Genomic DNA, 25,749 nt, shown 5'->3' with positions numbered 1-25,749 from the left:
TGATAAAAATTCCTTCTATCATTTTAAAGAGTATGTATATACTCAACTACTAAAAAAGTTAAGAGGCTTAAATCGGTCCCGTTTGCCCATAATATGTGAATCTCTTTTTAAAAAGAGGTATGTTTGATATATTTTTCTCTGTTATAAAAGTTACCTAATCATGTTTCTACGACTAACAAAATAAGGGTTATATTATGAACTTTCAGGTAGCCAAGTTGTATTTTGATCCGTTTTGTATTTACTGAGAAAAATTGACATCCTTGGCGCCAAAAATTCCAATTCGTCCTCAAAGTCAAAGTCAAAGTCAAATCATTTATTTCATTTAGGCCTTTACAAGCACTTATGAACGTCAAAATTATAACTAAGTTTGATTCTAGTTGCCCATTCCAAAAGTAGCTTCCTATGGAGAAGAACGGGCAAGAAACTCCATGGTTACTCTTTTTAAAAATAATATAGTATTACAGTTTGTATGTATTGATACATACAGTATGCGAAGATCATGTAGAATCGCAAAGACAAATGAGGATAAAGTGACAATTAAAATGCTACATGGTGTTCACATTTACAAATTGGTTTATATTTTGGTACAAAGTTACAAACAAATAATCAAAAGATGAATACAATTTTATTTGCTGGTGTAGTTTTAATTTGTTAATTAATTAGATATTGTCAGTATGTCCTATGGAGCAGGACCAGCATGTTTCCAAGCATTTTTATCTTGAATGTAATCTTCTAATTTATAATATGCTTGCTTACAAAGTGTGGCTTTTATATGAGTTTTAAACCGCAAGTCATTCAATTCCAGAATGTTGTCTGGTATTTTATTATAACATTTGACACAATATCCCATGAAAGATGTATGTACTTTAGATAATCTAAACTGCGGGATAGCTAACTTATTTTTATTTCTAGTGTTATAATTATGTCTATCACATATTTTATCAAACAAATGTAAGTTTTTCCTAACATACATGATATTTTCATAAATAAATTGGCAAGGTACGGTCATGATATTAATTTTTTTAAACAGTTCCCTAAGAGATTCACGACCACGTAAGTTGTACATAGCTCTGACCGCTCGCTTTTGTAAGATAAATATGCATTCAATGTCAGCAGCTCGTCCCCACAGCAGAATGCCTCTTAAGTAAAATTACTCCAAGTAAATCATGAGTACCTAAGCCAAAAATAGTAAATGATCACTAAAATTAAACCAACATTATAACCAAAGTTTTCAAATTCTGCTATCCTATTTAAGCAAAATGAGTCCAAATAAATCATTGTTATCCCAAACCTGATATATATGTTAGCAGGCATGCAGCATGGAAGCAAACATGCAACATGCAGCAAGCATGGCTTCTGTCACGGCTCCGGCGCTGCGGGGCTCCGGCGGTCCCATGCGAGCTTATCGTCGCAGATGGTTTTAACGCTCAAAACTACCTGTGCCTCAGCTCGCAGGCCGTCTCGCCCCTCCACGCCTACGCGGTTTTTAATTGTACTCTAGGGGCAGTGCAAACAAGACTACCTACGTGGAGTCTATATACACAACTTAATATGGAATCATAATACCTACTTTATTTAATAACTAGCCGTTTTCCCGCGGTTTCACCCGCGTCCCGTGGTAACTACTGCCCGTACCGGGATAAAATATAGCCTATGTTACTCGTGGATAATGTAGCTTTCGAATGGTGAAAGACTTTTTAAAAACGGTCCAGTAGTTTTTGAGCCTATGTCACGGGTATAGAACGTGTACAAGAAAAGAAATAAAACTAGGTTTAGAATTTAAAAAGTACGCAATAATTATGACAAAAGGTTAAAAACGCTAAACCCTATAAAAAGCAAAAAATAACTTTTAACACTACGTAAACTAAATTTTGTCGTGTCGGGGGACCGCTCTAATTCATTACTTTAGATACGTGTTTTTTTTAAACGAATGTTGTAATTAGGTAGGTATCATTTGATTTATGTAAGTATTTATGAAGGTAAAGAGCGGTCCCCCGACACGTCAAAATTTAGTTTACGTAGTGTTAAAAGTTATTTTTTGCTTTTTATAGGGTTTAGCGTTTTTAACCTTTTGTCATAATTATTGCGTACTTTTTTGGGTCGGGGGTTTTTTTAAATTTATAATTTAATTTTATTTCATGCTTTTTAAAATAGCTCCTTAAGTTTTCCTTCTTTCATTTAATTTATTTTATCTTAAGATGGGATCGCTATATGCGATCTCGGCCAAAGGAAGCTGTTTAACAATCCTCATGACAAACTGGCTCTGGGAGAATTGCACAGATTGAGAAACAATAAAGATTAACCTCTGGACATTCTAGATTTTCAGCAAAAATATAAATCGGTTTATCCGTTTCATTCCGGCATTTCAGGGTTTCATCCGCCACATCCCATTTCCAGCATCAGGTTTTCGTCAATCAGAAACATGAAGAGAACTCGTCAAGACAAATTCAACGAGCCCAAACTCGATGGGTTTACTAAAAGGCAGTTCAGGGTTACGTCTCCTACCTTCGTGCCCTAACAGCAGACCAGCTCACTGGTTCCAAAAGGCATTAGTGTTTCAAATTTCAGATCCCACATATACTTGCAAGTAAACTGAGCGTGTAACATTCCTATCACATCTAGCAAACGAGCTGATGACCTTGAAGACCTGAACCGATTTCCACCAAACATAGCTAAGAACACTCCCGACTGACATACCTTTTAAACAAAAAAAACCGCATTAAAATCGGATCATCCGTTTGGATGCTACGATGCCACATACACACACACACACACACACACACACACACACACACACACACACACAGACACGTCAAACTTATAACACCCCGTCGTTTTTGCGTCGGGGGTTAAAAAAATAAATGCAGATATATTAAAAAAACTAATTCAAGGTTCGGCCTAGGTCGTTGCGCACTTGTCTAGCCTTCCACACTTCCCTGGCGAGTTCCCGTCCTCCAGGCGTAGTCCCGGTCAGCTCGGCCACTCCACACAGGCGTTGTAGACGACAGATCCAATACACGGTTCAGTCAGTTAAACCGTGACGTAATTCCCAAGTTTGGGAATCACAGACACTTATTACTTATTAGAACAACTTTTAATTTAAGAAGAAGCAATCCAGTCTTCGAGAAAATATTCAAATGTTTTATTTGGTCAATTAAAAATAGCAATTGGCGGTAGCAAGATATCAAAACCTGCCAAAGCGACAGCGTCCGTTCCTTGAGAAGTTTGGCTGCGGACTGTCGCATGGTCGCCGCGGCGCTCGCGCCTTCGGGCCGCGCGCCGAGGTACCGGTTACTCCGTATATATAAAATAATGCGTTTGTCCGTTGATTTGTTCTTTTATTTTTTTTTATTTCTTATTAAGTTAACAAAGCAATAGTGTACATGTTATGTACACTATGTTACACCTATTCATTACAACCAAACAAACAAACATTTTCCTCTTTATAATATTAGTAGGTATAGATATGCCTACATTTAATGGCAATCACAGTGATTTATTTAGGCAAAAATAATAGATTAATTTGGTCGTCAAGATTTGGTGATCATTTATTTGGTGGTCGAGTACCATTTAAAATGGAGTCGTGACTAAAATAGCTGGTACTATTATATTTTTAGACTTTATTTTTCTGGTGTTAATTAGATATTTTTGGTTACAAAACTAAGGGTATCAAAGCATTTTATGGTGGTCATTATATTTATCTCCAAAACATATATCGTTACCGGCCAAACCAGATTTCAGAACAAACTTGTTTTGCCTAGGCTAAACTAGTTCTTCCTATACGCGATAGGATTAACCAGATTAGGATAGACCAAACTAGTTGATCCTGATATAAACTTAGGATAAACTAATATGGCCTAAACAGTAAAATTTGCCGAGTCGAAAGTAGGTCAAATCTGTCCCATTTGGTCGTTAAAATTCACCATTGAAATATTTGATGTTTAAACTTGATTTTCTCTAGATTCCTATCGCTGACATTGATGCGACTGATGCCGTAGTAAAATAAGAGCCTTCTATAATTACTAGCTTCCGCCCGCGGCTTCATATCATAATCATATCATTTATTGCATTCCATAATGTACATTTGGTGAAAAATATAAAATAATAGTGGTAGTCACAATTATGGACCCTGATGGGCACAGCAAATAGTTATAAGAGAGGAAGGCGTTTAATGTGATATAGTAGGTAGTATGTAGTATATTATTTAAGTATTTATTTATATTATAATATTGCGTAGGTATATCTTTGTATAGCATAGCTTCGTTTTATAGTTATTTTTCTTTATATGTTGCTTTTATTAATTTTAAGTTATTTCTTTATCGGTAATATACTCGTTGATTGTATAGTTTGCTTTTTTTATTAAAAGTTTTAGGATATTCAGGAACTTTGTGTCACTTGTTTCGTCCTTAATTTTGTTGGGCAATTTATTATACATACATATATTTTGATGAGTTATGCCCGATTCGTCATTTTAGTGATTTGGCATCCATAAAAAACGTGTCCCAGTTGGTCATTCAATAAAATATTTTATTTTGCTTAGTCCCAATTGGTCATCCGTACTTTATTTTGTAAAAAGTACTGTCAACAAGATAAGCTTTACAATATTGTAGTATGTTTTTATTTATTTATTTTGGTTATGTTTTTTCCGAATATGGCAAGACTATTAATAAAATCGCAATTTCAACGGCGTCACACACCGCACGGCCAAAACCAAAATACCAGGATCGCATAAATCAGATGAGTAATATACCAATCAACGAGTGTCCATGGAACTGCCCACCGTGTACTAGGACCGCATAACTTACAGTAGTATAGCAGTCAAGAGTGTCAGGATTTTACGTTATTTTCCTAATTGTAGATAAACATACCAATTTACACCATCATTCATCATTTTTATGTATACAATCTCTTTGCTAGTTATGGGCCCCTGGTACTTTTGTTACCGGCACAAAAAGTATCGAGTCACATTATTTTTCGGGTTTATAAAATGCCCAAGTTGTCTTCACCTGTGTTTTAATGTTATATTTATATGAGAGCTATACCTTTACCTACATCGAAGTTTTTCATTTAAAATTTCTTCTAACACTTTTATTTCTGACGGTACTCTGATACGTGAAATTTTATGCGGGTGACGAATCGGAACTCAAAATTTAAATATTAAATTATTTATTTTGCTCGAATGACCAATTGGGACTTGGTGTATGGAAAAAATAGTTGGTGACCAATCGGTACTAATGACAAATTGGGAATAACTCATTTTGATGCACATCACGTAGGGGCTGTTGGAGTGTAGTGTCATGTTGGAGGTAGGTAGCATCAGCATATTTTTGTGTCTCAGTGATCTATTGGTGTGTTTGTCTCCGCGTTTGGTAAAGAACTTTTCATCCCACCATCTCGGAAAGAGTAGTTTTACCCTTTGATATCTGAGCGCAAAAGCCGTTTTTATCCTCTAGAGCGGCAAAGTGATTTGAATTTAGAACATCGTGTGCAATAAGTACTCCATTTGTGACAATCTTGATAAGACTTTTCAAACAAATATATATTCAACAAATAAAATACTGCTTAAAATAATTATTCAATTAATTAAGTAATTTTTATTATTGTTTTTACGTAGATTTTTGACCTCGTTTAATTTATATAATTTAAAACTGAGTTTTCAAATAAATGAGCTTTAATAGGTACTACTTTTTAATTTGATACTCATATGTGCGCGCCATTTTGTTTTTAAATTTCCTCGATGAGGTGGGATGAAAAGTTACGTGTTGCACTCGAGTGCAAAGATTTTTCACCTTGTGCTCTTTTGATTCCCTCGCTATCGCTCAGGATTCTAATTATTGAAACACTCGCTGCGCTCGTGTTTCAATTTTAGAATCCTTCGCTTGCTCGGTCATCATCATAACTATTGAGTATCTCCTAACGAATTTCCATATTTCTAATATGTAGATGCATGGTAATGTGAGTATTTTGTGTTTTTGGAAATAAGGTTTGCAGCTGTCTGTTTGTTCTATGTTTGTTAGTATGCGGATTAGTTTCTTTTGTAGAGTGAAGAGTGATGGTGCGTCGGTGCTGTTTCCCCACATGATGATGCCGTAGCTGAACCAGGAGTGCGCATACGCGTAGTAAGTGCTTAGAGCAGTTGGTAGGTCCGTGGTTACCTTTACTTCGCGGAAAGCGTAAACAAATTTGGAGATCTTGGATTTAATATTTTGTATGTGCGTCTTCCAGTTAATATGAGTGTCTATGGTAAGTCCCGTATGGTAAGTCTTCGCCCGCGTAGAGTTCGGTTATATCGCGTTTCCAAGAGAATTCTTCTAAAATCCGGGATAAACACTATCCTATGTTCTTTCTCAAGGTCAACTCCATCTATGTACCAAATTTTATTAAAATCAGTACGGTGAAATCAATACACCAGAAACATTTAGCAGTACGTGGTTATGGTACATAATTTCAATTGAAAACTTTACCCGCGACTTTGTTCGCGTGGAATAGTGACTTCCAGCAGATTCTTGGTTTGACCAATAGATGGCGCTATATGTCCGGAATAAATTTTATTTTTTTTGTAATAAAAATTATTACATGTCTTTTCTCAAGTTCCAAACCATGTCTGTACCAAAATTTCCTACAAATCGGTTCAGTAGGTTAGGCGTGGAGAAGAGACAGACAGACAGAGTTACTTTCGCATTTATAATAGGTATATTAGGTACCTAGTTAGAATTATAACTGCCTCGTTGGTCTAGCTGTCGCAAGCGCGGCTGCTGAGCACGAGGTCTCGGGTTCGATTCCCGGGTCGGGCCGAAATCCTCGTGTCTTCTTTCAAATAAAAAAAGGATTAAGTATTGAAATAAGTTCGTACAAACCAAAATTACCACCGAAATTCATACATAACCAGTCTAGTTTTTACTAATAATTTTTTCAGTTTTTTGTAATATGTCGATTTTAAGAAGTAGGTATTTGTTGAGTTTTAAATTGGTTCTCATTTTGGGCTTTTCTACGTGCACTAGATCTTCTGGGTGATAAGTTCCACACTCTAACTCTGTATAGGTATAGTTACCGGCACGGATATTGAGCTCTCGGCGGAAGAGTGGGGATCGCTTTGCGCACTGTACACATAAGGCAATAAACCAATAAATCGCTTCTGCGCAGGTGAAGGTCATGGCTCGATATCCGTGCCGATAACTTTACCTGTCCTCTTTGAGTCATAAATTCACTTAAAGGGGTACCGAATGTTTTGTGCAGGTTCCTACAGACAGCAACTCTGGTTTATCCAATAACTCAATAGATTAATTATATTCACATCGCCAGATTTTGAAACCGACGATTTTAGCGAGCGACGTTATAGTTTTAACAATTAGTAGGTAGGTACCTACATTTAGTTTGATCTAATCGTACTGATTAATTATATTATAGGTAGGCAGTGACCCGGCGCCGCCAATGCGCCTTGTGTTAAGATAAAGCAACTGTTTAGCTCATAGCCTGCTGTGATAAAAAAAACTTAGGTAGGTACCTACTGCTTATCGTAAATCGTGAAAACAAAATACTATTTATAACGTCACAGTAAAATGTATCTACTTAAATCTATTCGGCGAATGAAAAAAAACGGGCAAATGCTAGTCGGAGTCGCACAAAGGGTTCCGAACCATTTATTTAGGAGACCCCTCCCAAATAATAAATTTATCATCACATACTTTAATTGAAGTGGTCTCAAAAGAGTGTTCAGCGTGTTGGCTGTTGGCTACGTACGCACGTTCGTCTTCCACTAGTCCGGGACTCCTATGTAGTTCCGTGTGCATGGCATGGCAGACATTATTTTGTGTGGACGATTTTATCGGAATATGTGCACCATCCCCTAAAAGTACTTCTGCTTCGTTAGCGAGTTGTTTCCGTGTGCTTAGACATTACCAAAGATCTTCTTCTAGGGATCTAGGGCATAGTCACTCAGGGATAGAGGTGTAATTCAGCAGTTTTAACTTGTGTTGATCTATCTACGACTGAATGTATAGTAAGGTTCCAAAACTACTGAACCGGTTTAAAAAAACTTTCAGTATTGGGTGGCAGCTAGACTATCCCCGAGTAACATAATGTTTTGTCCGGCAACGTGAAACTCCCCTGGGGTACGCGGGGGTAAAACCCATGCAAAAGTGGTAGTTTAAAACTGCCCTTTCGAGGCTTTCAGGCTTACCTAATGTTCACTTACCACAATTTCTCAATCTTAACACCATACTTTGATGAAATGGATCCGAATGAAGTATAAAATCGGTCAGCTTAAGTTCTTAAATCAAGTGTTTCGGGTAAAGTATAATCAATAGACTTAATAAGATATCACTTGCTTTGTCAAACAATATGAACTTTACAGCACCAACGAAAGTCAAAGCTGTTGGGACTTTTTACAACGTAGTCACTTTGGATTTCTGATATTACTTAAATTAATTCCTAGTCATTAAAATCTCTGACCTAGATATATATTAATGGGATTTTAGACATTTTCACACCTGGTCAATTTGCAGGAAGTAGGTACTCAATCCAGGTAATTTTTAAACAACCCGTCGGTACAAGGTATTCGTTAAATAACCGACGGAAGCTTACGCCTCCCTGGTCTACAATCACGTAACCCTCGGTTTTGTAATGCGTTACTCTAATCTTGCATTACCGACAACGCTATTGTCGGCGTGTGAGCGCACGCGCGTGCTGCCCTACTTCTTGCGTCGCCCGATAGATAGCAATAAGTGCCGGCTGTTTACATCGATCTATTCCTTTTGGATATTCCCAATGCGACAACTGCGACAAGTACTTAGGTACTGAGCTAGCATCACCTGTACGTGTGCGTTATTCTCTGCACTGCATGGCCAGTAGTTTCGCAATAGAACCGACTGCACTAACAAGTTAGATATTTCTAGTGTAGTGCGCGCAACACTGAAGTAATCGGAGGTGGCAAGTCGTAATCAGAATAAAGTGGCATCGGCGAGTGTCGCGGGTCGGGTGCGGCGTCACGGTCGCCGTGTGTCACGTCAGCGCTGAGTCACGCCGCCTGGCGCCGCCGGCGCTCAGCTGCCAGGGCCTTCCTTTGTGCACGTTACGCGGCTGCTAACACATTCAAACTAAATCCAAAACATACTTCTATCATTACAGTTATAATTATAACTAACTTTTTGTTCTACTTATCTCGTTGTTTATTAAATGCCGCCCCTAAGACGACCCATTGACCGATGTGGTGTCTCCTAATCGGACGTATTATATATATTAATTACTAGCTTCTGCCAGCGGTTTCATCCGCATCCCGTGGGAACTACTTCCCGTACCGGGATAAAAAGTAACCTATAGCCTTCCTCGAGAAATGGGCTATCTAACACTGAAAGAAATTTTCAAATCGGACCAGTAGTTTGTGAGATTAGCGCGTTCAAACAAACAAACAAACTCTTCAGCTTTATAATATTAGTATAGATTTGGACGTGGGATATATGAACAAAATGTTGGAAGCTGTGATGATGTCAGAGGTAAGTAATTTCAGGTCATTGGCCTAACCTCAACAGTGTCTATAATCTGTCATGAATAGAAATAAATGTCCTACTGTTTTCTGCTTACCTTTGCTTACCTAAGTATGTAATCTGGTTTCCTTTCAAGATCATCATCATGCCGCTTGATGGATTCATAATGGGATTTTAATTGATTTAAAAATAACTTACAGTGTGTAGATAAGAAACTATCCAAAACAAATATTTTTTTTTTACAAATAAACGGATACCTATGAGAATCTTGGTGTTCTGGACTTTGTGTGTCTATTTTAAAAGGGTTTAATGAATGGAATATGTTACTAGGTGTATGCCTAGTTTGATCAAAATCCGTTTAGCTGTTTAATCGTAAAGAAGTAGCTTTACGTACACAGCCGCAAACTTTCGCCTCTAAAGACGAAAGATTGTTAGTGTGATAAAATTATGGTGCATCGAGAAAAAATAAGTTGAAAATCCAGTTAATATGAACAACTAGATTAAACTGCAGTTAAGTTTAAGTGCAATACCAACTTATCTACTTAATAATATATAATTCCTCTAAAAAAATTAGTTCAAGTTGAAACTTGAACTAATATTTCTACCTTAACAAAGAAGGTACAAAGGCCGCCAGGTAGCTACATTTTTGAAGAAACGTCTCGACCAGGTAAAGCAAGCAACCGTGAGCAAGCAGCTTCGGAAGGGCGAATTTGGTTCCGAGCCAACTCAGGTACGGCAACATCCCGCAGGCAGTGGCGAACAATACGAGCGGGCACGGCGGGCGGGGCGGGGCGCGGGGACGGGGGACGGCGCCGGCAGCTGCGCGCACGCACACCGCGTGTTTACTAACACGCGAGCACGTGTGTGCGTGCGGGCCCCGCCACCACGCCTTATCGTGCCACAAACCTGCCTCTATGCGTCGCACTTCAAATTCTTAACGAGTAATATTTCCACAAAACAAAGTTTTGAATGGCCACTCTACAAGCCTATACGATTGCAATGTAGTGCAGGACAATCTCTTGGAATCCTGGTTTGGAGAACAGAATGTCTCATTCAAATTCAGTGACTAAATATAGATGGATGCAACTGGTTGGCTTAGTAGCCTTGCTTACTTATGCTTGCTGTTCCTACGCTACTGATTGTGGCATGATAGCTAATGTAGCAGTTAAAGTTTAACCTCTATGCCGGCACTACATCTTAATACAAAGTTCGCAGTGTGGCACCGTGGAGTGCGGTGAGGGGCCGGGGCAGCAGACGGCGGGGGCCGGGGGCGGGGCGCTCGGCCGCTGTCCGCGTTTGTTTATTAACAGGCGGCCGATGAACTTAACATAAATCGTCTCCTCCGCGTACACGCACACACACAGCCGCGCGATGCGATAAGCTGCATCTTACGCAACCGACTCCGTATCACTTGTCTGCTTCGAAAGCTGGACACTGCGCGTGGCACACGGATATATTCTTGTGTCCCACACAGAGACCACCCGTCTATACCAAGTCAACAGAAAATGCTCGGATGGAAACCGAGCTCAGGTCTGGTGGGGTCTACGATAACATTCGATTGAGATTATTTAAATAATATGGAGGACTAACAACTAAAAAACACAGACAGGGTATAGTAAGTTAATCTGAGAGCGAATAACAAGTCCTCACTGATGGGGTACAGGACAATACTAAATTCTATGGACACTTAAGTACAGAGAAAGGAATACTTGCTAAATAATCAACCATATAAGTTGAAAGCTAAATGAAAACGTTTCGGCATTCTGACCGAGGACACTGTAGTAAGAAATGGATCTATACCATGCTGTTTACACAATCTGTTAAAATTTCTGTTGCACGCACAATGTATGACTTCTGTCTATAATTTGTTGAAGATAATGGCACACGCAAAGGTGGATTAAACCTTCTAGACTTCCTAGGAGCATTAAAATTATAGGGAAACTGGCAAGTTGTATGGGATTTGTTTGGTACCCACTCCAACAGTAAAGTACGATATATCATTAGAAAGGTATTTACGTGTAGAATAATAAAAACGATGGAGCTTGGGGCTTGCCTCAATTAGCAAAGGTTATAATAGTCTATTCTATGGAGTCATACTAAGGCAATACAACCATCATATGATTTGATTTGAAAAAACTTTTTATTCGTCTTTTTTAAAGAGAAATTCTTCAACATCTCTCAGCACCTCTTCAGGAGAGGTGTTCGAGTCGTAATAAATGTACTATGTTAACAATCATTAACCCCCGACGCAAAAACGACGGGGTGTTATAAGTTTGACGTGTCTGTGTGTGTGTGTGTGTGTGTGTGTGTGTGTGTGTATGTGGCATCGTAGCTCCCAAACGGATGATCCGATTGTAATGCGGTTTTTTTTGTTTAAAAGGTATGTCAGTCGGGAGTGTTCTTAGCTATGTTTGGTGGAAATCGGTTCAGGTCTTCAAGGTCATCAGCTCGTTTGCTAGATGTGATAGAGGAATGTTACACGCTCAGTTTACTTGCAAGTATATGTGGGATCTGGAATTTGAAACATTAATGTCTTTTGGAACCACTGAGCTGGTCTGCTGTTAGGGCACGAAGGTAGGAGACGTAACCCTGAACTGCCTTTTAGTAAACCCATCGAGTTTGGGCTCGGTGAATTTGTCTTGACAAGTTCTCTTCATGTTTCTGATTGACGAGAACCTGATGCTGGAAATGGGATGTGGCGGATGAAACCCTGAAATGCCGGAATGAAATGGATAAACCGATTTATATTTTTGCTGAAAATCTAGAATGTCCAAATGTTTCTCAATCTGTGCAATTCTCCCAGAGCCAGTTTGTCATGAGGATTGTTAAACAGCTTCCTTTGGCCGAGATCGCATATAGCGACCCCATCTTAAGATAAAATAAATTAAATGAAAGAAGGAAAAATTAAGGAGCTCCTTTAAAAAGCATGAAATAAAATTAAATTATAAATTTAAAAAAACCCCCGACCCAAAAAAGTACGCAATAATTATGACAAAAGGTTAAAAACGCTAAACCCTATAAAAAGCAAAGAATAACTTTTAACACTACGTAAACTAAATTTTGACGTGTCGGGGGACCGCTTTTTACCTTCATAAATACTTACATAAATCAAATGATACCTACCTAATTACAACATTTGTTAAAAAAAAAACACGTATCTAAAGTAATGAATTAGAGCGGTCCCCCGACACGAAAAAATTTAGTTTACGTAGTGTTAAAAGTTATTCTTTGCTTTTTATAGGGTTTAGCGTTTTTAACCTTTTGTCATAATTATTGCGTACTTTTTTGGGTCGGGGGTTTTTTTAAATTTATAATTTAATTTTTTTGCGAATCTTCAGTTACCCATTCTGTTCCAAGGTCGTTTTGTCTCCTGACTTATCAACCTCAATGATAACACTGATGCTGGATGCTAAAATGGTGGATGTTAATAATACAACACACGACAAGTTTCTCTACCAGTTTTTGTTGACACAGTTGGATTTAAGAACTACATCTACGTTGATGATTTATGAACATTCCACATTCTATTGGTCGTTATCAAGCGAAATGGACAAGGATTTGGGACTAGTCGTCATAGTACCTTTTTTTGCCTTGCCAAGACCTATGCAATGGTACTATGATGCACATAGCATCATGTGACCGAGTTTTTAAAAACAAATTCGGGTTCGCAAGTCACTACCGGGCCCATGAGCGAAGACAGACTGTCGGGAATTGACAGTGTGTCGCCGTCGACGGACACGTCTGGGAGGACATCATCATCAATGGTACTATAATCAACACAGAGTTGGACAGGGTACCAAAGCCACCGCAATCGGAAATGGCGCGGCGATTAACTACTAGCCAGAGGAATAAATAGATGCAATAAATGACTTAATATTTGTATTTTTTCCGCTTATTTCTAAAATCAAGTGCTAAAAGTGTTAAGTCAGATCACATAGGTAAACTTAAAAACATGGTAGCAGAAGTTAGCGGCGGCATCTTCGTCTTATAACAATCTCCTAGATATGAATGAATGCAGACGTTCAGACGTTTTAAAGGGAAAACATATTTGTTTGTACGCTAAACTACTAAACCGTTTTGAAAAAGTCTCACTGTTGGAAACCTACAATATTCCCGAGTAACATAGGCTATTTTTATACGGGTACGAGCAAAAGTTCCCACAGTGAAACCGTCGGAAAGCAGCTAGTTACTACTAAAGGAAGAGCTAATAATATGAAAGTCTAAAATCTTAGATACAAGCGTGGCTAACAAAGTAACAAGCAAGGCGCGTGCATTGCTTGCTTTGTGTGCGAGCCTGTGATCACCTGCGCTGCGACATCAGTTTAAATGTGCATGACATGAGCCATCCCCGGACAACCACTGGGGATTCATTTCATTCCTTTTCAGTTGTAACTTAAAACTCAAATTCGAATTTTAAACGGTCTACATAGGTAATATCAAAATTAGTTTTAAATAGAAAATTGGTTACTGAATGTAATCATCCCTATTCAGAATGACCACCTACTCATCCACAAAATGCAGGTTAAGAAAATCTCGAAGGCTGCGGAAGTGTTTCAAAGAGTTATTGTTTGAAGTTTTAGTTCTAGTCTGTAAATGTACGCTGGTCCCACAGCAGCAGGAGTCAGAAGTGGTAAAAAACTGAATTCCTATACACAAGTAAATTTTGTCGTGATGTAAATCTGGCAACAAGTCAGGCAGTTAGTGTGTTTCATTACGGAGAATATCATGCATGTTCACAGATATGATTATTAAGAAAAAAAAACATTCACACAGTAGAAGCTTAGACTGGACGTACATCGTGTAATACTCTTCGATTATGTAAAGAACGCATTCAGTAATGATGGACGACATTTAGTAGAATTAGGTGAGAGGTCAAGTGGTTGTCAGGGGGCGCTCCGGCAGTCGGCGCGCGGCGACGCGACGCTCCGCGCGCGCGGCGCCGCTCTGCTGTCTCCGCCGCCCACTAGCCGATACCTTCATGTCCTTTGGGCTTCCGACCCTATTCTACCTCTATGGCCTTCTAATTGAACATTGAATACATGGCGTATTCGATTTTTCTCTAATCACTGTCTTCATAAGACTCATTGCTCGAATGCCGTAACTGTGAATGTCTATGGAATGTTCTTTGCTGACTGTATGTTCCAAGTTTCTACAGGGCCTTGAGGGCTAAAATAGGTAACCATCGAAGCAGAAACAAAAATAAAAATAAAGTAGTTATTTAATTAATTATCTGAGGCAGTACTTAACTTTCAAATTAAGTCTACGAGCCTGCAGACTAAGCGACTGTTGGCCCAGTGGTTGGAAAAAAATTATTGTTAATACAAAATCGTTAATTTAATAAAAGTTTTAGTCACTACCATGTTAAGAGATATTTGTGGCGTTACGCGAATGGATAGAGTAAGGAACGATTAAGAGCAAGTTTGAAAGTGGCGCCGGTATCAGAAAAACTGCGTGGAAACCGGCTGTCATGGTATGAGCATGTGATGCGGAGGAATCATGTTGTGAGGAAGACGATGAGTTTGATTGTGGACGGATATAGTGGAAGATGAATTGTGTGAAAGTAGATATGGTAAGCAAGAATGTTACTTGTGAGATGATGACAGATAGAAGAGTATGGAAGGAGAAAACATGCTGCGGCGACCCCAAATAAAATTGGGATAAGGGCAGGAGGATGATGATTTTTAGTCACTTCCATACCGGACTGTGGTTGCATGTACACTTCCATTCATCCATACCGATTTATGAGCCTTAACCAACTATCGTCCAAGTAAATCAAGTAAAAGTTTATAGGTAGTGTACGCGTGCTTTTAATGTTCAAGTTAACCATTATCAGATTATTAAGAAATGTCAGTGATGAAATTAAAATATACATGCTTTTAACTTTCAAAACACTTTCATTCATTGGGTTCCTATCCATTGTTTGATCAAGATCTGACCGGTATATTTGGTTAGCATGGTCTACGTGGACGACATGTTTATTAAAATTTTGTGACATTTTCAAAAACGCGACATCAGAATAAACATATATATTATGAGATATTGGTACTTAATACTCGTAATAATTTGCAGACGTCTCTTGAAGTGCATACATGTGCTTCTACAAACTGTCAACAATCAAAATTTTCTGAATCGTGTCCCCACTACGATGTAAAATGCGTAAAAATTTACCACTGGTAAAGATATACCTCACCGCTGATTAAGGACTGAAAGGGGCAACGGGTGTGAAATAAGAACATATTTGTATAAGAAGTTTAATTCTTGTAAGGATCAAATTGCCATCTATTATGTAGCATTCCTCGAAGACTCATCAAGCACTAAGCACGTACACGACAAGACACTTATCCTGAACACAGGTGCATGTTTGTTTGTCATTCTAATTCTTCACAATTAACATTACTGGGCCATTTGTGTATTTCGATAATGTTTTCTTACTGTAAATTTATTTTTTCGCTCTGAAAAATTACTCTCATCGGAAGGATCACCTGCTCCGCCAAGAGCGATCCAAGGAAAACAAATGAACGACAGGGCATCAGACTGATAAAGAAATTAAATACGATAACTTTGATGAGATCACCACTGTCTCTAACATACTTGGAGGTCTACTCCGCCCACGAATAGCATCATTTACTGAGTTATTGCAATTTAGCAAACGATACCTCCTTGCGATATTGCGACAGTAAACAAATTGTTTGATCTCTCATTATCTGTACATCTTTTGAAGGTCCAAAAATTCTAGTCATAATCGAAACTTCATTTAATTGACTATCGTTGACTTGACTTTTGAGTCAAGGTAGACCCTCGACGGCTCGGCATCTCGTCACGATGATGATGAAGAATTGTTATTAGTTTGACTGCTTCTTAGAACTCAGTTATTATTAGGATTATTTTGAGTAGTGTGTGGGTGAGAGTTTTCTAAGTTTGTATGTACTTTCTAAGTATATCTTGGACACCAATGACTGTGTTTCGGATGGCACGATAAACTGTAGGTCCCGGCTGTCATTGAATATCCTGGTTACGGGCAGTCAGAAGCCAGTAAGTCTGACACCAGTCTAACTCGGGGGTACCGGGTTGTCGGGGTAACTAGGTTGAGGTCAGATAGGCAGGCGCTCCTTGTAAAAACACTGGTACTCAGCCGCATCAGGTTAGATTGGAAGCCCACCCCAACATAGTTGGGAAAAGGCTCAGGAGATGATGATGATGGCTTATGTTCTAGTAGTTAATGAGCACTGGCGACTAAATGTAACTATACTCAAATATGTATAATTATTAGTGTGCTCAGTTTCAGAGTTTGAAAAAGACGTGGTGCAAACAGGTTTGTAATAAAATACCTATCGTATTCGAGGCCAGTAATTAATGTGACCAGACTAAAACACTAAATAATCATCATCATCATCATGTCAGCCATAGGACGTCCACTGCTTCTGACTACCCGTAACGACTGCCACACACGAATCTACGAATGAAGCCCTTTCGAAATTCGGAGGAAGTCGTTGTGTATTAAAGAGTCGCCCAACCATGGAACGTTAAGTTGCTTAACGTTATGATCAACACATAGGGCGATATTTAGCCACGAACGAAATGTAATAAACACATGGCACTGTATACTTTTTCTAGTCGTCATGTTCACTTTTAGGCACATTATCTTTCCAGTTCAGGGTACAAGCCTGTTCGCATACATTGAGTAGTAATCAGCATAATAGCTCAGAGCTCAATTGCAGACTCAAGATGTTTTCTTTCGCCTTTTCCTTCATTGGTGTCCAAGATAAACTTATACACATAACTTAAAAAGTTATTTTTTTGTACTTGTCTGACCTAAAATAAAACCCGCACACTCGTACTCGAGAGGTTAATCACGTCATCATGTGAATAGGTGGCTCCTCAGTTTTCTATCGAAGTTATCGGAGGATGGAGGTACATCGGTACGTATGTACCACTAAATACGAGTGGAGCTCTATTTAAGCACAACAATTTCTTGATCTTGGGATTACTAAGCAATTTGGTATAACCTAAGTTTTATATTGTTTAATCTTGGCTGTATACTTTCTTGTAATGAAATTCATCTTTTCAATAACTCTTTGATTGATGTTTACATTTGTGGAGGTACTGAGAAGCACATTCCACCTTTACGTTTGCGTTTTGGTGGCGTCTTGTTGTAGTCCGACGGTCGGATGTGTGTGGGAGCCACTTGTGGTTGGACTGGACCAATGTGTCCACTTGACATTCAATTGCGTTCACATCTTCAGATAACAACTTTTTCGATCTGAATTCAATTCTACAAAGTTAGGACTTACGAAGGTTGAAATTTAGGTAGGATTTCACAGTATAATATGTGTATAAGTCAAGGGCAACACAGTAATCCCGGTGAACAGGAGCTGCTGAATTGTAACAGTGTAACGGTTTGTTATTGAGTGGTCAGTGAAACACACGACACAGACGATGTTAATGTTTAGTGGCGGCTGATCTACGACCAACCGAACACTAAACGCAAATGTTGCCTATTGCCTAGTCGCGAGAAGGCTAACTAGAAGCAATGTTAATGGGCTTTGCACGTTAGTATATTCGTCATCGATTAGATGTTTCACACATTTATTATTCGTATTCTGTGGTGGAGTCCCACTATATTCACTAGTCACTGCTCACCTTTTAAGTAGTTTTATGTGAAATCCGTGTATCGCACGGAATGCACACCGTGTCGGTGTGTCGGGACTCGTTTAGAAAGCACTAAGCCTCACAGACACTGTCGGCACTCACACTGGCCCGCACACGAGGTGAACCGGCTCCTGCACTATGCACTGCACACTGGTAACACTCAGATCGCACACATGCTCTTCACCAACACTCAGCCACTGATGATTTGTTTCAAGTTTCACAAGTAAATGGTCGGGGCGAGTCACGCGACTGTACGTAGAGGTGTGCGGGGGAGGGGCGCGGAGCGGGCGACACGTGCTCAGTGCGGCGCCGTCGTCGGCTGACTGGCCGGCCTGCATCGCGAGCTGTCGGAAAGACCGGTTGGCGGCCGGGCGCGTAGGGCGCGGGGGGCGGCGCGGCGCGGGGCGCGGGGGCGACAGGCGCTCTCTCCGCACGCAGCTTGCCCTATAAACTTGCTTTCTGCCTGCTCTCATATCGTGAGTAGGCTGGCTGACTGGCTTCTCGTGCACTTTTGTGAAAGGCAAATTATTTGCATCGCCGAGGTTGCATTTCGATACCTACACTTATAATACCTATCTGTAGACTACGGCATGGCGGCAGTGGCGGATTTACCAATAGGCCAAGTAGGCCAGTGCCTATGGCGGCAGATTTAGAGGGGCGGCAAATTTTGCTAATTTTTTTTACAGTTTTTTTTTTATAATTATACGAGTACACAATCCATATAAATAAACGATTAATAAACGCGCTGTAATATATGCTTAGGTTTATGTGATCATGAATTTTAAAATATTCCAATAGCGTTTCAATAAAAATAAATTGAAAGATCCGCTCGCTTCGCTCGCGGTTCCTTCATCATTTCTGCGCTCTTTGAGTCAAATCTAACAAAAAGTTATAGCCCTGAAGTAGCAAACACAACTGACGCTCTACGCTGACGATTGCTAAGCTGTTCAGGAGATGGAGGACTTTTGTGTGCCAAATAATTTCGCTTTTGTGTCCCAAAACTCAAAAAATTTCGCGCTCGCTGCGCTCGCAACTTTTTCACTTTACGTTGGTTTTTTTTCAAACTTGTTTGAGTATTTTTGTGTTCCAAGACTCAAAAATTTCGCCTTTCACTTGACAGTTACTTTTTTCTAATTTCTTTAGATATCATTGCATCCCAAAAATCACAAATTTCGCGCTCGCTACGCTCGCGGCTTCTTCTCTTTGCAGTGGTTTTTTTTTCACACTTGTTTGGATTGATTTGATTGATTTGAACAAAAAGGATTCAGACATCACCGAACCATTAACATGGCAATCTTTGACTTTTTGAATAATATTATTAGTAACGACGAAACCCTATTTGTGCTTTATTCTGCGACATGACTCAGGCTTTCGATTATGTCCATTATAATACGCTACTCAATAAATTAGAAAATTATGGTATTAGAGGTAATGTGCTCAAACTTATTAAGTCATATTTAGAAAACAGAACACAAATTACTGAAGTTAGCCGCATTAATGTCGTCAATAAGCATGAAGAGATACTCAGATCAAGTGAACGTAAAATTTCATTCGACGTACCACAGGGAAGCGTTATGGGACCATTTTTGTTCATACTATATGTGAATGACATGCCGTTGCCCTTGAACAACCTATAACAATGTTTGCAGATGATAGCACAGTAACGATCCCTTGTAAAAGCATAAGCACATACGAAAATGATATTAACAACACACTTGACTCAATAATTAGATGGTTAGACAAAAATAATTTAAATATAAATTTAAGTAAGACAAAGGTAATGCACTTTAGACAGCGAACTCCTGGAGGAAGTACTTTACACATACATTACAAAAACAATAATATTGAGGAAGCGGGTGATACAAAATTTTTAGGACTGCAAATAGATTTTAGTTTGAATTGGAAGGCACATATAGATATGTTGTGTAAAAAACTGAGCTCTTCCGCCTTTGTTTTGTATAGATTGTCCTCCATAGTGAATGATAAAGCGCTACTTACGGCTTACTATGGAATAGTTGAGTCCCATTTACGGTACGGAGTCATTTTCTGGGGGAACTCGACTGATCGAGACATAGCTTTTAAGGCTCAGAAAAGGTGCCTTAGATCCATGTTTAAGCTCAAAAGTACAGACAGTTGTGTGCCCTATTTTAAGCAATACAAAATCCTGACACTTCCATGTATCTATATTTTCGAAGTAGCTATGTTTGTTAAACAAAATCCGTCTCGTTTCCAACGTCTAGCTGATGTATGTCCGAGGAATAGACGAGACAATAGCAAATTATGCAGTGTGTCGTGTCAAACGAGTCTGAAGCGCAACAGTATCTATTGCATGGCCCCAATAATATATAATAAGTTACCAAATGCCTGGAAAGACTTAAGCACACCAATGTTTAAGAGAAAGTTACGCCAATTTTTAAATGATAAAATTTATTATACTATATCAGATTTCTTAGCAGAAAAATTATAATTTGTATGTATAAATGTTTAATTGTAAAATTAGTAATAAGTTAATTGATCTCATATAATATTGTGATTATAGATAATAGATTAATAGTAGGTAATAATGTTTATAATAGTAGATAATAATGTTTGCATGCCGAATGGTAAAATATGGCTGAACTTTATAATTAAAAGAACTTTTGTATACCCATATTTGCAAAATAAAAATATTCTATTCTATTCTATTGGGTATGTTTGTGTCCCAAAACTAAAAAATTTCGCGCTCGCTACGCTCGTGACTTTTTCACTTTAGGCCGGTTTTATAAACTCGTTTTGGTACTTTACTGTTCTAAAACTTAAAAATTTTGCGCTCGCTGCGCTCGCGGCTTTTTTTCTTGACACTGGTTTTTATAAAACTAGCTAGCGCTTTATAACTTTGAAGTGGTATGACTCCGGTTTCTTTATGTTAAACCTAGCAAAAAGCACCATGAATGATTTCTACACGATTTTTAAGTACCTCAATTACAATTTTAGTCCGTGATTATATTGTGTCGTTTTCTTTTGGGGGGTGCTCAATAGGTAGTCCGTCCCGGGTGCCACCCGATGGCCGCATCGTACGCCACTCATCATAGTACCCGAACGAATGAACCGATTTCAATTTAGTTTAGAGCCGTTTAAAAGTTACAGAGGTTTTACGTTTAAAGTCGCTGTCAGATAAACTTGTTAGGTCAACATTAAACTCTTCGTTACATAGCGGGTTGCAAAAATAATCTAGTAACTGACAGAAATATCATTAAGTTCACAATCATTAGGGGCGGCAAAAATTGAATGGCCTACTAGCGGCAAATTTGTAAATCCGCCACTGCATGGCGGGCCATACTACTATAGCCCGCCTACGAATCATGTCGATTGGCTTGCCGAACTAGCTCTATTTACAATACTCAACATCACCACGGTAAGAGTAGTCGTTATCCATGCCCTATTTTTAAACAAATAGGTTCTTAAAAAAATACTTATTAACCTCACTACCAGTGTAGTGCATGAGATAGGTACCTACTTTATGTAGGATAGGTATAATACTTACATAAGTACCTACTTAGTTTGCGGGTTGTTCGAAAGAGATACCGCGGCCCTGGTACATAAAAGGCCTACGACGGAACACGACGGTTTTTAGTCAGTAAGAGTCTGACACTCCCTCACCGCTGCTAACCCAAAGCGGGAGGGGTCATTTGATGATTTTTAACGTCGCTAAAAAAAAATAGTATCTACTTAGTTACAGATGAATTTACCTTCCAGGTTGTAGTATTCCCTCTGTCCGTGAAGCTGTAGGCGGGCGCGCAGCAGCGCTCGCTGCACCGACTGTCAACCTCTTCGAAGCTCATTGCCCCTTTAATGACACACTTTAGTAAATCAAGTTTAGGCTATTTTTATCATCAAATATTATAGTGCATGCAATAACATATTATAGTGCACAAGCATTTGCGCAGACACATGTGCACTCACTATTCCTTCGCTCTCATGGCACGATGGGACGGCAATCCGACACGACGGGAGAGAGATCAGGCGCAGGACTGTGGGTTAGCAGCGGCAAGGGAGTGTCAGACTCTTACTGACTAAAAACCGTCGTGTGTGTGACTAAAAACTGTTGTTGGGAGTCGTCTCGCGACACCCGGCGAAGGTGCGTACTTTCTGACGTTTCACCGCCTCCTTCTCAAGCATGACTGCTTCGCAAAAGGAGGCGACGGCATCCCCGCCTCCGGCGCCCCGGACCATGGCCTGAACCAGGGCCGGACGCTAGAGGTCGCCGCCGCCTTAAGCCTCGACGAGGACCCGGCGGTGCCCTTCCCACGCATGGCACTCCTAGACTGTGTGGTCCACCGTGTCCTCAGGCCTGTCCGCACAGTGGTGATACCCGGGCGCCTCCTCACGACCGATCCGATGCAGGTACCTCCCGAAACAACCGTGTCAGGTGAGGACCTGCGTCATGCGGTACGTGAGGGCGCCGTGACTCCTCCCGAGCCACTCCTCAAAGAGGGGACTTACCGCCACTATGGTGCACTGGGTTGCGATAGTCGCTCCCTCCAGGCCACCATGAGATCGCGCCGGAGCTCTGCCCGCTGCGCGACAACTTGCCGCGGCAACGGGGTTTGCCCCCGGCGCTGAGCCTCCTCGCGCCAGTCGTACAGGCGCAAGAAGACTCTCGCCTCCCACGGTGGCAGTCCGGCTAGTAGGCCAGCTACTTCGCGGGAGATCGTGCGGTACACCCGGATTAGCCTAATGACTATCACCCTTTGGGGCACGTTAAGGTAGTGTACGGCCCGCGGCCGTACTGAACGTGCCTATACCGGGGCCCCATAATAAAGACTACGGGCTGCTTTGTGAAAGTTCATTAGAAAACCCACAAAGCGATTTCGGTCCGACCCGGGAATCGAACCCGAGACCTCGGGTACAACGGCCGCCGCTTGCGACCGCTAGACCAACGAAGCAGGCACGTGTACCATGCTGTGAAAGAAGGAAGGTAGTACCATGTACTTACAGGTTATGGGAATACCTAAATAACCCAGGCCTTTCGAAATAAGTTCTAAGCAAGTAAGGACCGGATAATATAATAAGTACCTAAATAGGTTTATAACTTTACCTACGTAGCAGGACTACCTATTAATTTAAGAATCCATTGATTTAAGATCATCTATACTAATATTATAAAGCTGAAGAGTTTGTTTGTTTGATTGTTTGTTTGTTTGAACGCGCTAATCTCAGGAACTACTGGTCCGATTTGAAAATTTCTTTCAGTGTTAGATAGCCCATTTATCGAGGAAGGCTACTTTTTATCCCGGTACGGGAAGTAGTTCCCACGGGATGCGGGTGAAACCGCTGGCAGAAGCTAGTCAGTTATAAACCTATTTACATTTTCTACTAATCTCAAAAAGGTTACAATCTTAAAAAGAGAACGACGCTGCGTTAGTGGAATCAAATTGTAGAATTTAGCTTTACAGGTGTACTTTCTATTCCTTCGTTCTCATAGCCCGATGGGACGGCAATCCGACTCGACCGAAAAGAGATCAGGCACAGGACTGACACCAACGTGCTCTCCGATGCACGGGTGTAGCAATCACCAACTTCCAGATTTCGGCCCGACCCGGGATCAATCCCGAGACTTGGTGCTCAGCAGCCGCGCTGCAACATCTAGACCAACGAGGCAGTTAAATAAGCCTTAGTTATGTAGGCATATTAAATGGATAAATGAATATTGGATGCATAAATACAATAAAGTGGTTGTGTGGGTGCAGGTTGCACAAGCGCGGAGGCGCGGGGGCGTCACAGACAGCCTTCATGCCGCAACACTTGACTCATTAGTGTCGCCTCAGTTAGTGTCTCCTTTCAAAACTGTAAAGATCTACGGTCTGCTTCTGCACTATAAACCATAAGTAGGGGGACAAAAGAGGTTGCATGTTTTCTTTCGCTAACGGCGGCTGTTCTCAAAAGATATCGGTCAGCAGACATAATATTCTATAGTGCAATAATATGAAGCACTAGCCATTATCCCGAGGTTTCGCCCGCGTCCCGTAGGAAGTGCTGCCCTTAGCGGGATAAAATATAGGTTACCTTACTCGCGAAAAATGTAGCTTTTCAACAGTGGAACAATTTTTAAAATCTGTCCAGTAGTTTTGTCTCGAAGTATGGCTGTACAGCTAAGTACTTATATTGATTACGAAAGCAGTGAATATTGAAGCAAATTCAATAAAGTTGGAATGCCCGTGAGCGACAAGTGAGTCACGACTCGAGTGGAGCATCAAGCTTTACTTTAATTGGACAACGGTCCGAGAGCGCGCTGCCGCCACCGCGAGGAACCGACTCCAGCGAGTGTGGACGGAGATGCGTCACCACTTTCTGCTAATTCGCTACACGTAATGTATTGCTTTACTGCGACAGCATTGCGCGGCTAAATGCAGTGCAGATTAGAAGATGAGTTGGCAGCGCGTTGTAGCAGCGTTACCGAGCCGTCGCACGGGGGGTACCTACTGCCGATGCCGGAGACATGTGTCATGTTCGCTTTATCAATTTAGTGCTAATCTTTTTGACTCACCCAACACCACGTTAGGCAGCTCGTGAAAATTGAAGAAGTTCTGTGTGGGCCAGTAAGGCATTGCTGAGACTATTGCAGTCATTGGTCACCTTTAAAGGTTGTGTTATGTACCTACTACCTACATCAATGTTGAGTAGTAGTAATAGTAGTAATATTCATAGCTAAGTAGCTAGCTATGTGACTATGGATCAAAATTGAAACATAAATTGAAATGTCAACTCGAAGAAGAACAAAGTCTACCCTTATCTGAGCATGTAGAAGAAGTGTAGAACAGTGGTGAACACTTATGAACAGAGGTATATAAACTAAGTAGTGAGTATGTGTGTGACGTGGTGACGTCACTCCCGCACACCACACAGTATCGAGTGTTGTGCGCCGCGCGCTCTGCCTTCCAGGAAGCGACTTAATCTATTTATTTAAAATCCACTCGCGGCTGTCAGACAGAGTTCCTATTAGATACAGCACTCAAGTTAATTTAGGTTGTTTGCTAGCCGTTCGCCAGCCCCAGAACTTTTCGTATGAAGAAAAGGTAGGTATGTATGTTACACCTCTATTACCTACTAATTCTGTAATTATGTGTTCCTAACACAATCTACAGTGATATTGAAAGCATTGAATTGTTTAAGTAGGTACGCAAGACGTATGCGGCAAGAGACGCACTTTTGATATAGCTGGTGACACGTGCGCCGCGTACGATGTGGAAGCAAGGGGCAACCAGCGGCGTGGAGGGGGAGGATATATTTAGGAAGTACATACAATCTGTGATCAGAAATAAAGTGTCGCGCGAGACTGCGTGCGCTTCTGTGTGACGTCACGGGACTCGGCGCCAAGTGCAGCGCTCACGGTGAGTCTACTCCGAGCGGCCTGCACCGGCCACTTCCCGTGCTCTAACAGCAAATGAATGCTGTATTGCAGCTGCGGCATGCGGCGCCAAAATATCAGTTTGCTGGACTTCTCAAATTAGGACTTAGAAGGACTTAGATTTTCATCTCTTACGTCACAAAAGTCACGTCGCGTCGTTTAGCAGAAACACCTACGTATGGCTAACCTATACCTATTTTGCACCCGTGTAAAGGAATATTATAACAAGGA

The 25,749-nt window shown here is 40.4% G+C and overlaps 1 protein-coding gene across 1 annotated transcript in view; it reads right to left on the bottom strand.

Moving 5' to 3' along the window:
- Kug (kugelei) overlaps positions 1-18,486 on the bottom strand; it is a 64,656-nt gene extending 46,170 nt beyond the window's left edge. Inside the window, 1 exon segment of the mRNA XM_049840802.2 lies at positions 18,123-18,486. The gene's annotated coding sequence lies outside the window, so the exon portion shown is untranslated.
- Positions 18,487-25,749: the final 7,263 nt, after the last annotated feature.

This window comes from Helicoverpa armigera, chromosome 10 (genome assembly GCF_030705265.1).
Source record: "Helicoverpa armigera isolate CAAS_96S chromosome 10, ASM3070526v1, whole genome shotgun sequence".
In the NCBI taxonomy this organism is placed as follows: Eukaryota; Metazoa; Arthropoda; class Insecta; order Lepidoptera; family Noctuidae; genus Helicoverpa; species Helicoverpa armigera.
The sequence above is the reverse complement of the archived record's forward strand: the minus strand, read 5'-3'. Positions and strand labels throughout refer to the sequence as shown.